We start from the raw sequence: 12077 nt of genomic DNA, 5'->3' as shown, positions 1-12077 counted from the left end.
AGGCAGGTAGCACATCACACACTCTCTCTCACTCTCTCTCGCAAACACACATCCCTTAATGGATCGAATTAGTGCTTTGGCACATAAACCCTGTTTTTCACCCATTCTTTCACCCGCTTTCTTGTTCTCTCGCCGTTTTCTTCTCATTTCCTTCCTCGTTCCTTCTGTCAGAGACAGTCGCCGGGTAATTAAAATCTACACTGAGACAAAAGTAGCTTTAATATAAGTTCATTATACCATGCCAGTCTCTGGATTCGCGGGAGATCTTTTTTAGAAATTTGCTGCCTCGAAACCATGGCAACTGCCACATAACCTCATTTTCCGCCTAATCACAGCGAGAGAGACTGCTGAGCATTGATTTGGGCAATTATGGGGGCACACGTTGGCAACAAAAGCAAACAAGGCAAAAGCAGTGCTAGGGAAAGGTGAGGTTGGAGGTTGGGTGATGTGGCTGGGGGTGGAGGCTGGTGACTTAAGTGCTTAAAGGGGGGGGGTGCACGATGGGGCCACATATTTAAATAGTTTAATGGCTCTGAAAGGGCACATTTTTTTTCCGTCTGCAGTTTAGAAAGGTTCCGGTGATGTCATCCTTACACCTCATGCACGATGGTTTTTCTCCTGTGCTCGATCGGCCTGGTGATTTGACCCTAACCCTCACAGCAAGCACCTGCACACATGGGTTATTTCCACGTTCACCTGTATCAAGTTTATGTGTTTGTGATATTAAAGTTTTTAAAATGTCATAAAATCAGTTTCTGCTTTATTTCCTAGAGTTGTTATGAATCCACCACTGATTAAACGTGGCAAAAGTATAGCTTTGCTGGGTCTACTGTTCACTGATGTGAACCAAAGCTTGGCCCAAAGAGTAGCATTGCTTGTTTCTCACGACTGCCATTAAATGTAACTATACATAATGTAAAACATGCATCCACTGAAAGACGAGAAAAAATGCAGTTGGCTTGACTGCAGTATGTGGTCTAGTTAAGTTGCATAGCCTTTGGATAAGCACATTTCCATAAATCTATATGCATAAATGATCTATGCAAAGCTAATTTATGTACATGCATTATATAAATAATTTCTACCCTTAGAGCAATACTTCCTGCACTGTATTCAAACTGCAAATTGCTACATGTACAACACAACACATGGTTTGAATAAAGCTGGTTTAGAGGAGCATTTTTTGGGCATTTTCTTTATGCCTTCATTGAGATTGATGGGCTGAGCAGAAAATATGAGAAATAGGAGGGGACTGGCATCAAAGATCCAATCAAAAATGAAACCCAGTGCTCTTTACCCAAAATAGTGTCACCACAAAGTTAATTAAACAGATGGTTAAAAAGTTTTAAGAAGTTGAAGAAACTGAAATATAGTTTTGGGATATTTTCTAAAAACTCATCTTTTTAAAATTGCTTTTAATGAACTATTTCAAAGTGCTGATGTCTAATGTTTTTTGTTTTCTTTTGCACAGCACTTTATTGATATAGCCATTTCAACATATTGATCACAAAGTTTTACTTACTAGCTACTCCTGGCCTGTCTAATTCAAATGTATGTAATACATGTTGTTAGTTTATAGTGTATAATCTCAGAGTGTTGTTAGATGATGAATGCTTTCATTTTCTACCTTAAAGTTTATTCCATTTCTTATAGCAATGGAGCAATATATGGACATTACCTGCACCTACACTGTACCTGTGAAATGGAAACATGAATGATTGGACTGTGTGATTGCACTTAATAAATGGAATTTTTGAAGAATTAATCAAAAACCTTAAGTATTTGTCCTTTTAGATTTTTTAAGAGGCTACGAGGTAATGAACACTTAAAATAACCTTTAATCAAAAATAGCTGAATTTTGATTTATTTATTTATTTCGTCATTTGGTTTATTAATTAATTTCCTTTTTGGGTTGCATTTACTTTTGTGGGTTTATGCTGCACCTTTTTTAATGTATTTTTGCTTAAGAGTAGCTGAATTACTTCAAGTCCCCGAAATTGAATTCAGTTTGGTTGATTTGTAATTAGAGAAGCCTTCATATTGCGAGAGGCAAAGAAAATGTCTATTTTTCTGATTTTCCAAACTCTCCTTTGTTTCCCATCAAGCTTCAGTCACTGCATGCAAACAAGCCGGATCCTATTACAGGCTGGAAGGGTCATCTAATTGGCTGTGGCCCCTGAGGTCAAAGGCCAGAAAGGCAGAAAGTTGAGAGAGGCTTTACTGTAATAACACCACCTCATTATGGGGTTTCATTACTTTTCCAGCAGGTCAGATGTTTGTTTTGACTGACATGACTTCAAAGGGACGTGACTGGGTTTTGTTGCCGTTATATGATCCTGGTCAATTTGTGGGAATTCTGCACGAGGGTGATTATGACTGGGCTCATATAGAGAAGAACACAGTGAGGTTAGGTCAGAGGAGCAGAGCGACAGAGAGAGAGAAAAAGAAACATGGAACCGCTGTCTCGTGTTTGTGCACGTGGAGTTCTTTCTTGCGGGCATAAAGGTTTGCGAAGTGGCCGTCAACCCAGCTCTCCTGCGTGTGATGGGAGAACTAATGACAAAACATCCAGCAAACACTCTCAATTAAGTTATGCAAATGCTCTAATTGCAAATGCATGACAGTCCGGCCTCACCACTTAACCCTCAGCAACCTGTTTAAAGGCTCCCTATCTTACAGTTTAGCTTGCAAGATGGATTTGTCTCTGGGATTCAATAGAGGATGAATAGAGGGTGGGTTAGAAGAGAGGAGAGAAAGCGAGTGTGTGTGTGCGTGTTTGTGTGGGTGTGTGCGGTGGGCCAAAGGGGGAAAAAAGAGGGAGATCAAAATTGCCCCCCTGCCAATCAAAAAACCTAATTATCATTCTCAATCAGCACGGGAAAGACACAAAGAGTCCCTCTCATACAATGGATCACTGGTCTAGACCAGAACAATTACTGCATAATTAGTTCATCAGACAATCCCAGATTGATCCAACTTTGATTTGCATGCAGAATTGGGTCGGAGAAAACCCTGAGTTTAAGTATCAACAAGATGTTCCTATTATGCTGGCTGAGAGTCAGGCTGGCAACTGAGAAATGGGTGTACAGAAGGAGCCGGGGAGACGAGCAGTTCAACAAGGCAAAAATGACGCAGTGAGAAAAAGGTCTTGGCCGAAAACTCGAGTTCAATCACCCTGTTACACAGGTTATTGGAACTTTAGCACAGGCTGGTTCCTCAGAAGAGGACGGAGGATCAGGGAGTGCCGAAATTACTTTTGTATCCCTTCAGCTAGCACAGTACAGAGTGATGAAGCTCTTTTAACCTAAATGGCCCCAATTTGAATCTTCCTCCGTAAGTGAAGATTTTGGTGATGAGGGTGTCTCTTCTGTCATTACAGAGCAGACTCTCCGCGGCGCATGATTGCGCGTCTGGAGGTTGTTATTCACTTGACCAGCCTGGACCTGATTCTGCGGGGAGGAGGCGCTCGGTGTGGTTGAAAGGAGCCCTGATCAATGACAAGGAGGAGGTGGAAAGAGGAGAAAGTGGTCTGAACTTGTCACAGGGAAAGCGCCACGCTGGGTTTCTTTCAAAATCGAGCCTCGATCACTTTCTGGGAGAGAAAAGGCACCCTGCTTTCTGCAGACTGTGAATAGACTGTGATTGCCTGTGATACAAAGGGATGGGGGTACAGGTAATGACTGTGTGGTTTGACAGACACCACCCAGCAGCAGCTACATAGCTAGCTGCTCCACCATTTGATTTGAGAGAACCGTTTCTATGGAGACAGCACTATTTGATTGGCGCCATGCTTTTGGGGGCGAGGTGACTTACATACAGCATTTTAGGCAAATTATTATTTAACCCAAAAAGAGGCCTGCACACAATACACACAAGAAATTTCAATTTACAGGTGTATTTCTGTAAAAGTCAGCTATATCATAGACATCATGCAGAAGCTGTGCTTGAGGTAAGAAACAGTCATAGAAATATGGAAATCTCTGGGATCATGTCATGTGCAGGCAAAGTGGAGGCTCCTTACATTCTTTGTTATGTTTAGAAGGATTTTGCTAAATTTGAAAATATGTACATATCCTGTCAACGCAGGAGCAGATGCAGGGCAGCTGTGGCTCAGGGGGTAGAACATAGTCCTTTACTGCTGCTAACTCAAAGATCGGTGGATCGATCCTCAAGTTATTGAACCCTGAGTTTCCCCCCGATGCATCCATCAGACTGTGTATGTGATTGGGTGAATGACACTTTGAGTGCTAAAACAGGGTTGAGGTCAAGTTCTTTCACACCAAAATTGCTCATCCATGTCTTTGTGTACCTTGTTTTGTGTCATGTTGGAACACGAAGGGGCCATCCCCAAACTGTTGCCACAAAAGTTGGAAGTATGAAATTGCTACAAAATATCTTGGTATGCAGAAATCATTAAGAGTACCTTTCTCTGGGACTAAGGATCTGAGCTCAATGTCTGAAAATGCCTGAGTCCAGTGGTGACATGCTTTAAACCAGCGGTCCACAACCTTTTTTGCGCCACGGACCGGTTTATGCCCGACAATATTTTCACGGACCGGCCTTTAAGGTGTCGCGGAAAAATACAACAAAATAAAACTAGTACCGGTACTGAAAAATAGAAGAGTTATTCATAACACACGTGAAAAGACCCAGGAAAACCGAGTTAACGATAAAAACACTAACAAAATAACGCTGAAAACCGATAAAAACCCTGAAAACCATACATTTCACACCTGAGCCTCAACTCTCGCGGCCCGGTACCAAACGGTCCGAGGCCCGGGGGTTGGGGACCGCTGCTTTAAACCACTGCATTTAACCCTTTGCATTGCACTTGCATTGCTTCCTTTCATGAAGCTCTCTATACACTGTGCATTAGATAATCTGAAAGCTACATAAAGTTTGGAGGTCTGTAAGAGTCTGGAGAAAGTTGACCACATCTGTACACATCTGCTTTCCAACTTGTGGCTGTTGTGCTGTTGCTCCTGCTCTTCTTCCACTTTGTAATTATACAACTAATAAATGACTGTGGAATATTTAATATAAAGGAAATTTAACAACTTAACATGTTGCGCAGGTAGCATCCTATCAAGGATTCATGCTGGAATTCACTGAGCTCCCAAGAGCGACCCATTCACTGCTTGTAGAAGCAGTGAATGGGTTGTGGAATAAGTTGTGGAATGATCTACCCTTGTATGTTAGGCAGGCCTCTTCTCTCTCTGAATTTAAAAGTCTTCTTAAAACATATTTATTCGCTGAAGCCTTTGGCATTGATTAGAGGGGTTGACTCAATTTGTTTTGACATGTTTCAATTTATTTTAGTTTTTTAGTTATTTATTTTATCTTATCTCATTTTAATTTTCTTTACTTATGCTTTTAGCATGTACAGCACTTTGTGAACTCTGGTTTTATGTTAAAGTGCTTTATAAATAAAGGTGGTATGGTATGGTATGGTCTGTGTTTGATTTTATACACCTGTGGCCATGGAAGTGATTGGGACACCTGAATTCATTGATTTGGATGAGTGAGTGAATACTTTTGGCAATATAGTAAAGGCTCTCATATTTAAAGCTGCAACTGTGTTTCATTCCTGGTAGAAAATAAAATTGCAGTAGAAAAATAAATTAATAAATTGTGAGAAATCCAAATAATTTAAAAAGACTGAGGATGTCATCCACTCAAACCCCCGATTTGAGATCTAAAAGAAACTGATACATGGGTTTTCCAAAGCTATCCGACTATTTAACAAGCAGTCTGGACAAAGCTTAAAGCCGGTTTCAAGTATCCCTGAAGTCCCGAGTGCAGCCCTGCCTCGTGTAAAGCCAAGGCCGCGTCTTTCCTTGCGACTATCAATTTTTCTCTAATCTCAAGCCCATGTATCCCCATTAATTCAATCATATTCTGTCTTGTATCTGCTTTTTTCATCTCTGTAAATCCCAACTACACTTTCCCAAGGAAGACTATAAATATGGATGGAGCAGAGCAGTCAGGAAATAAACTTTTGGCCCTTTCTCTCGTCTTCCAGGTCGATCGCTGGGTTAGGTCCAGGCTTACAGCTGCTTCATCTAGACTACTCCAAGGTTGGGGATGAAAGGAAAAGCTATTTCTGCCCGGCTCTCCTTTGTAATTAGAGCGGAATCCATAGAGTGTAGTTTCTCAACCAAGTCTACAATTCTGCTGAGCCATAATTTACTTAATTACTCAGAGACGCCTCTTTGATTCAGTCAATATCAAAAAGAGCTTTTCTGGAAGAGAGGTAGGGAATGATAGTAATTTTGAAGCTGTTTGGTTTCCATTCGCTGCTGTCACTGCCCCCCCTCTCCCCTCCCCTCCGTGAGCAATAAACTCATTATGGATGAGAGGTTGTCAGATATGTCTGTTGTGCCTTTTTCACCAACTGAAAGAGTAATTTAAAAGTAAGGACTTCGCTAAAAGTATAGTTTAAATCCCTTAATAGCAGAAATAGCTAATATTGATCCCATCTTGCTGCCTGTCCAACATCTCTCAGCCATTGTGTAGACCTAAGATGAATGCAATTTCACTTTAAATCCATTTGGTTTTAAAAGCTACACTGGAAATGAAATTCAGACTAAAGCGACACAGATTTACGCACTCTTACACCTGGAATATGGTAATGCTTTTACAGAAAAAGTACATCAGGTTCCTGATTTCTAAAGAAAACAAGCTCAAGATGGAAGTTAATTTGATGCAACCTTGCAGTGAAAAAATTATATGTAAAGCATCGCTGCGCTTAAGTGAACTTCAGGGACTTGATAGGATCCTTGAGGCGACAAAAAGCAGGGTGCCACTTACCTGGTGAAAAGTATTATTTTTACCTCTAACCAGAGGAGGAAAACTCCAGGCCTAACTTAAAAGCCCCTCTCTGCAGGACTGAGATTAGAGGACATTCTTCTCTGTTTCCACTCGCGTGAACGAACGCGTCAATGGCCACCACAGCCCTGATGTAATGTGCAGTCTGCAGTGTCTTTGAAGTGGCTTGATAAGCCGGCCTTGGACACAGACAAGTTCAAAAAGACCCATTGAGGGATTTTCAAAACAGAGGAAGAATCCAGCCTATTTTCCCCACCGTGTCAGTGAACGCTCTGAGATCTGGTGGGGTGGGTGGGGAATCCTCGAAGGTTTGTGGGAAAGTGGCTCAGAAGTGTCAGTCTCTTCTTTCTAGGAGGGCATGCCAGAAAGATCAACGTAGGAGTTTTTTTTCAAAATTTGGATCGTTGTGTTTCCTTGATTGAGGAAAACTGAATGTTTACAGCTTTGATTTAGCTTAGTGACATTTGCTAAAAAGAAAAAAAAAAGAAACAATGAACAGCAGCGGGTGATAAAAATCATATTAGTCTAGCAGGTACACATCATTACTGAACTCATGAATATCATACAATATTTTGTGCTAATGTACCTTGTTAATTTGGTACTATTTTATTTAATATTTTTATCTGCTGAACATTTAAGCACCAATATGGAAAAAACCATGAACTGTGTATGAAAGATGGATCTGCCATTAATAATTTGGGGGGGGGGGCTTGTTTTGTTTTTTTGCTGAGGCCACGCCCATGTTATGCATGATCTGTGTGATGTTCCTAAATCATACTAAAAATGTTAGTTCAGGACAAAGTATTTTATCTAAGCATACAATTATCATTAGTTAATTAACAGAGAAAACACTTGAAATATTTAACATTTTTTCCAGAAGGTAAACAACATATAAACCCTTTAGCTTAGCACCTATCCCAAGCTTAGCTGGTAGTCCATGGGTGTTAGTTGTTCTTTGCTGACAACCTTAAACCACTGGGAATTGCTGGCAAACACCAGGAACAGTCTTCAAAATGCTCCCTGAACATTTTCTGGCAGACATGGGAAATATTTGTGGGTACAGTGCTAGGTTATCAGCTAATGCTAGTAGGAGAAATTAGCTAAAATAGACACCAAAACCTGCTAATTACTATAGGTAACAGACAAATAAAATACTAACATTTCACACACTGAAACTTCTTGGACAGACTATTGGTATAATAAACTGCACAGAAAATCATACTACTTGTAAGATGATTGCATTAAAATTGGTCAAAAAGGAACCAATACTTCAAACACAGTCAAGCGGTCTGCACATTCAAAGCAGCCACACCGCTAAGAATGTATAACGTCAGTCCTTGACGCTATTTAAATCCATGATATAAAAAGAATAAATCACCAAAAGGGACCTTAGGTTTTTGGCTACAAAGTTGTGCATTTTAACATGAGAGTCTATAGGGACTCACCCTCTTTTGAAACAGCCTCAAGTGGCCAGTCGAGGAACTGCAGTTTATGGCACTTTCATGGTAGCTTAATTTTTCAGCCCAAGACGCTGCAGCTTGGCTAAAACAAAGACATTTTATTTCAGGCAGTGCTTATTTCTTCCCATATCATGCCCCTCTGCTTGCTGCAAGCCAAATCATGCCTCTGTCATCATTTATCTCCCTCAGTAACAGCAGAAAGTGCTGACAGTCGAAGAACCAGTGGAACCAAAGCAGTTCTCCCACAGGTCTGAGGCTGCCAAGACCGAAAAGGACAAATATGACTCTGACCGTGACCTCCGGGAGCCAAGAAGTCACCATGCTGAGCTGTGCTTCCAGCGGCAAACAGGCTTGCCAGGGTCTGGATATGCTTAACGGGTTTTTGATTTTGGATTAAAAATACTCCTTTCAAAGTTCGAAAAAACAGATTGTGTATGTACTGAATATCACAAGAAAGTTAGTGAAACATCAAAACCCTGGAGACCAATGCACACATGCCCGCCAAAAGAGAAAACAAGACTTGCCTTGGGGATCACTGAACCCACATTTCAAAGTAATTCAGCCTGATGTGTTTGGTATCTTTGGAAACTTCAGAATCTTGACCAGAATTCAAAATGAAGGTCAGCAAGTTTAAACAAAGCTTGGCTGTGCACCATATGTTTGATCAGGACACCCACTGGTGAAACTGTGTGGGCTGAAGAGGTTAAGCCACAGCCAGGCTGGCAGATTTTCTCTGCTGGAAACAAAAACATTACAATGACCACATAAGTTATTTTTGGGAAAGGTTTAAGCACATGAATAATGCGTGAGACCGGGCTAAGGCGCTGCTTCAAACCGAAGGCAGGACGGTGATCGTATCTGCGATGAAGAATGGGCTGCTGCTAAACTGTTCAGGTACTGTCTCACTCACAGGAGCATGGACTATTACTCAAAGACGCAACCTTCCAATAAAACAGAGATACAGCACTTTCTACAGAACAAGAGGAGCTGATACTTATCATTCTTTAACTGTATATAAATATGACCACCCTTGATACTCAAGCATGCCTAAAGTCAGATCCACCAAAGGACAATAAGTACTCAATATATATTCTGACATTGCAACACGTTCTCACTCCCAGCATAACATTTTACGCTAGGTGAATTGTCAGTATGTTATGCTTCCGGGCATCCAATACATCCCTATATTATGAGATCAGAAAAATTCCGTTTGGAATGAATCTACACATGTACGTTTATTTTACTTAAATCGCTTTGGAAAACAACAACGTCATTAAAGTGGTGGTTAAGGTTAGGCCCTAACCCTAACCTTATCCCTAACCGTTAGGGATAAGGTTATGGTTAGGGCTGGAATACATGGCTGGAACGTCTATCACCGCAGGACAGTCGTTCTACGCGGAAGGTCACCTTTCGTGTTCCCGTGGAACGCCTTGGGATGCGGCAAACCGTCGGTATATTACGTCTCGGGAGTGAGAACGGTCTAGACAGTATTTGATACAGCTGTTCGACTGTTTGTTAACACGTTCAAACTCTGCATCAGAATAGAGAAAAAAGATCATTTAAGCAACTTTGAACGTGTTATTGTTGCTGCTGCCTGGTGGACTGGTCTGAGTAGCCTCTGAAACTGCAGATCTGCTGGGATCAAAAACCATTTGTGGGGGGTTCGCTGCTAAGATTAGCACTAGCTAACTTGGAAACCATTTGTTACAATCAACGTATGCAGAAGACCGTCTCTGAATGTGAAATAAAGCAGAAGAGCAACACCAGCAGAAGACCACACCAGGAACCCCTAATACTAGTTAAAAAAATGGAAACAGATGGTACATTTCACACAGACAGAAGACTGTAAAAATGTTGCCAGGTCTGATGAGTCTCAATTTGAACCGAAACATTCAGAGTTGCAGGGTCAGAATTTGGTGTAAACAAATATAAGCATGGATCCATCCTCCCATGTACCATCAAAGTGCTTACAGCATTAAAAAAAGATTACCTGTTAAAAAAAATTAACAAGATCACTTTCCAAGTTCTCCATGCTAGACAATAATCACTTCATTATAATAACTATGACAATGAATGGTCATCACTTATGTTAACTCCTGATGATATTTTCCTAGATCTGATGATGCTAATGTGAGTTTGGAAGGCACGGGCAAATTCTGTCACCAACTCAATGATCTTTCATACTTTTAAGAGTGTTTTTTAAATACATTTGTTGGTCAGTTATGTTTATTAGTGCAGTTATGTGCAGGGTGCACCAGATGATGTGCATTTTCACAACCTGGTGTTGTCATTTAGTAGAGACAGGCCGAGTTGAATTATCAACTTAGCCTGAATGATGTAAAAATGGATTTTGTGTCATATTGTAGCAAGTTATCAAAAAATACTGCAAGAGTCTATATCTGACACCTCAGCACTGAGAGCAGTAAACTGCAGAAGTGAAATGCTTACAACAAAGAAGAAGTCGGGCCGTAGGGAGAAGTGGTGAGTGACATTAGGTTCCTCTTGCTGCTTTCACTAGCTGCACCGCTGTGGTCATCAGGTTGCAAATCCGAGTTGCCCTGAGCTAGCTGCCCTTAAGCAAAAATCTGCTCCAGGTGAGGTCTCATCCCTCAGTGCAGCTTGACTGGCTACCAAACCACACACTGACTACCTGCACCACTGGAGCTTGTACTTGTGCTTTTATGCATTTGATACGGCATATATTTCCTCCTCTCCACAGCATCCCCACGCCTCTCTTCACTGGCCTGTCAAATTGCCCGTTGGAGAAAAAGATGGTGGAGCCTGAGATTTATTTATTTTTTCCACAGACAAAAAAGAACCCACAGGTTGTCTGTCCATGTCTAAGTGACAGGTGTCCAAGGCTGAGTGTGCGCGCGAGCAAGAGTGAGCATGTGTGTCTGGTTGGACGACAGATCCTGCTAATCCTGTCCGTCCCAGAGGACAGGCAGTGTGACTGGGTAATTGGCCACTGACTGAGCAAGATCACTCTGGAGGCACTGCTTATTGAACCACTGTCAGAGAGAGGAGAAAGGGAGAGAGGGGAGACGGAGGCATAACAAGACTGGAGAGGAAGACGGGGAGAGAAAAAGTGAGGACAAAATCAAAAAGAAAGAGAAAGGGGTAGAGAGTGCAAAGACGATGGCTGCAGAGATAAATAAATAAATAAGGAAAACAGGAGCGAACGAGCAAGAGGGAGGGCAATAAAGAGATGGAAAGAGCACAGGTGGGTGGAAGCGACTGCGGAGAAAAAAAAAAGAAAAGAAGTGAGAGTGAAGAGTGGAGAATTTCAGAGTTGACCCCGAAGCCACCGTTTCCTCTTCTGTCAGCTGAAATGTGACACTTTCATGATTACACTAGACCCCCACCCTTTCCTTCTTTTTTTTTTAAGGGGGCGGCTTAATCTTAAAAGGATGAGCGGGCAAGGGGATGCAGGGGCTGGGGGGGAGGGAGGGGGCATGGTAATGGAAGTCTAGGTTAATACTTGCCTCCTCCAGCTGGCCACCTAACAAATTGCCTTGTAAACGCAGAAGCAATGGATAAATAAAGAATGAAATAATAAAAAGTATATCCCTCCAGCAAATTGGCTGTCATTGGATTATCCCCTATAAAGCGGGATTTGTGCGTGCGTGTGCGTAGGTAAACTTTGGGGTAGGTGTGTGACCACCATCTCGCATCACATAGATGTTGTGTGTGTGTGTGTGTGTTGAGAGATTGTGGCAAATATCAGGCCCAGGCGAAGAGGGTATAAGGAGAGAAAGGATTGGATGAGCGATCATTGCTTCATCAGCT

This window comes from Diplotaxodon limnothrissa, linkage group LG23 (genome assembly GCF_057381915.1).
Source record: "Diplotaxodon limnothrissa isolate DT_005_m linkage group LG23, D_limnothrissa_male_GT1.1, whole genome shotgun sequence".
NCBI lineage: Eukaryota > Metazoa > Chordata > Actinopteri > Cichliformes > Cichlidae > Diplotaxodon > Diplotaxodon limnothrissa.
Note: the sequence above shows the minus strand (reverse complement) of the source record.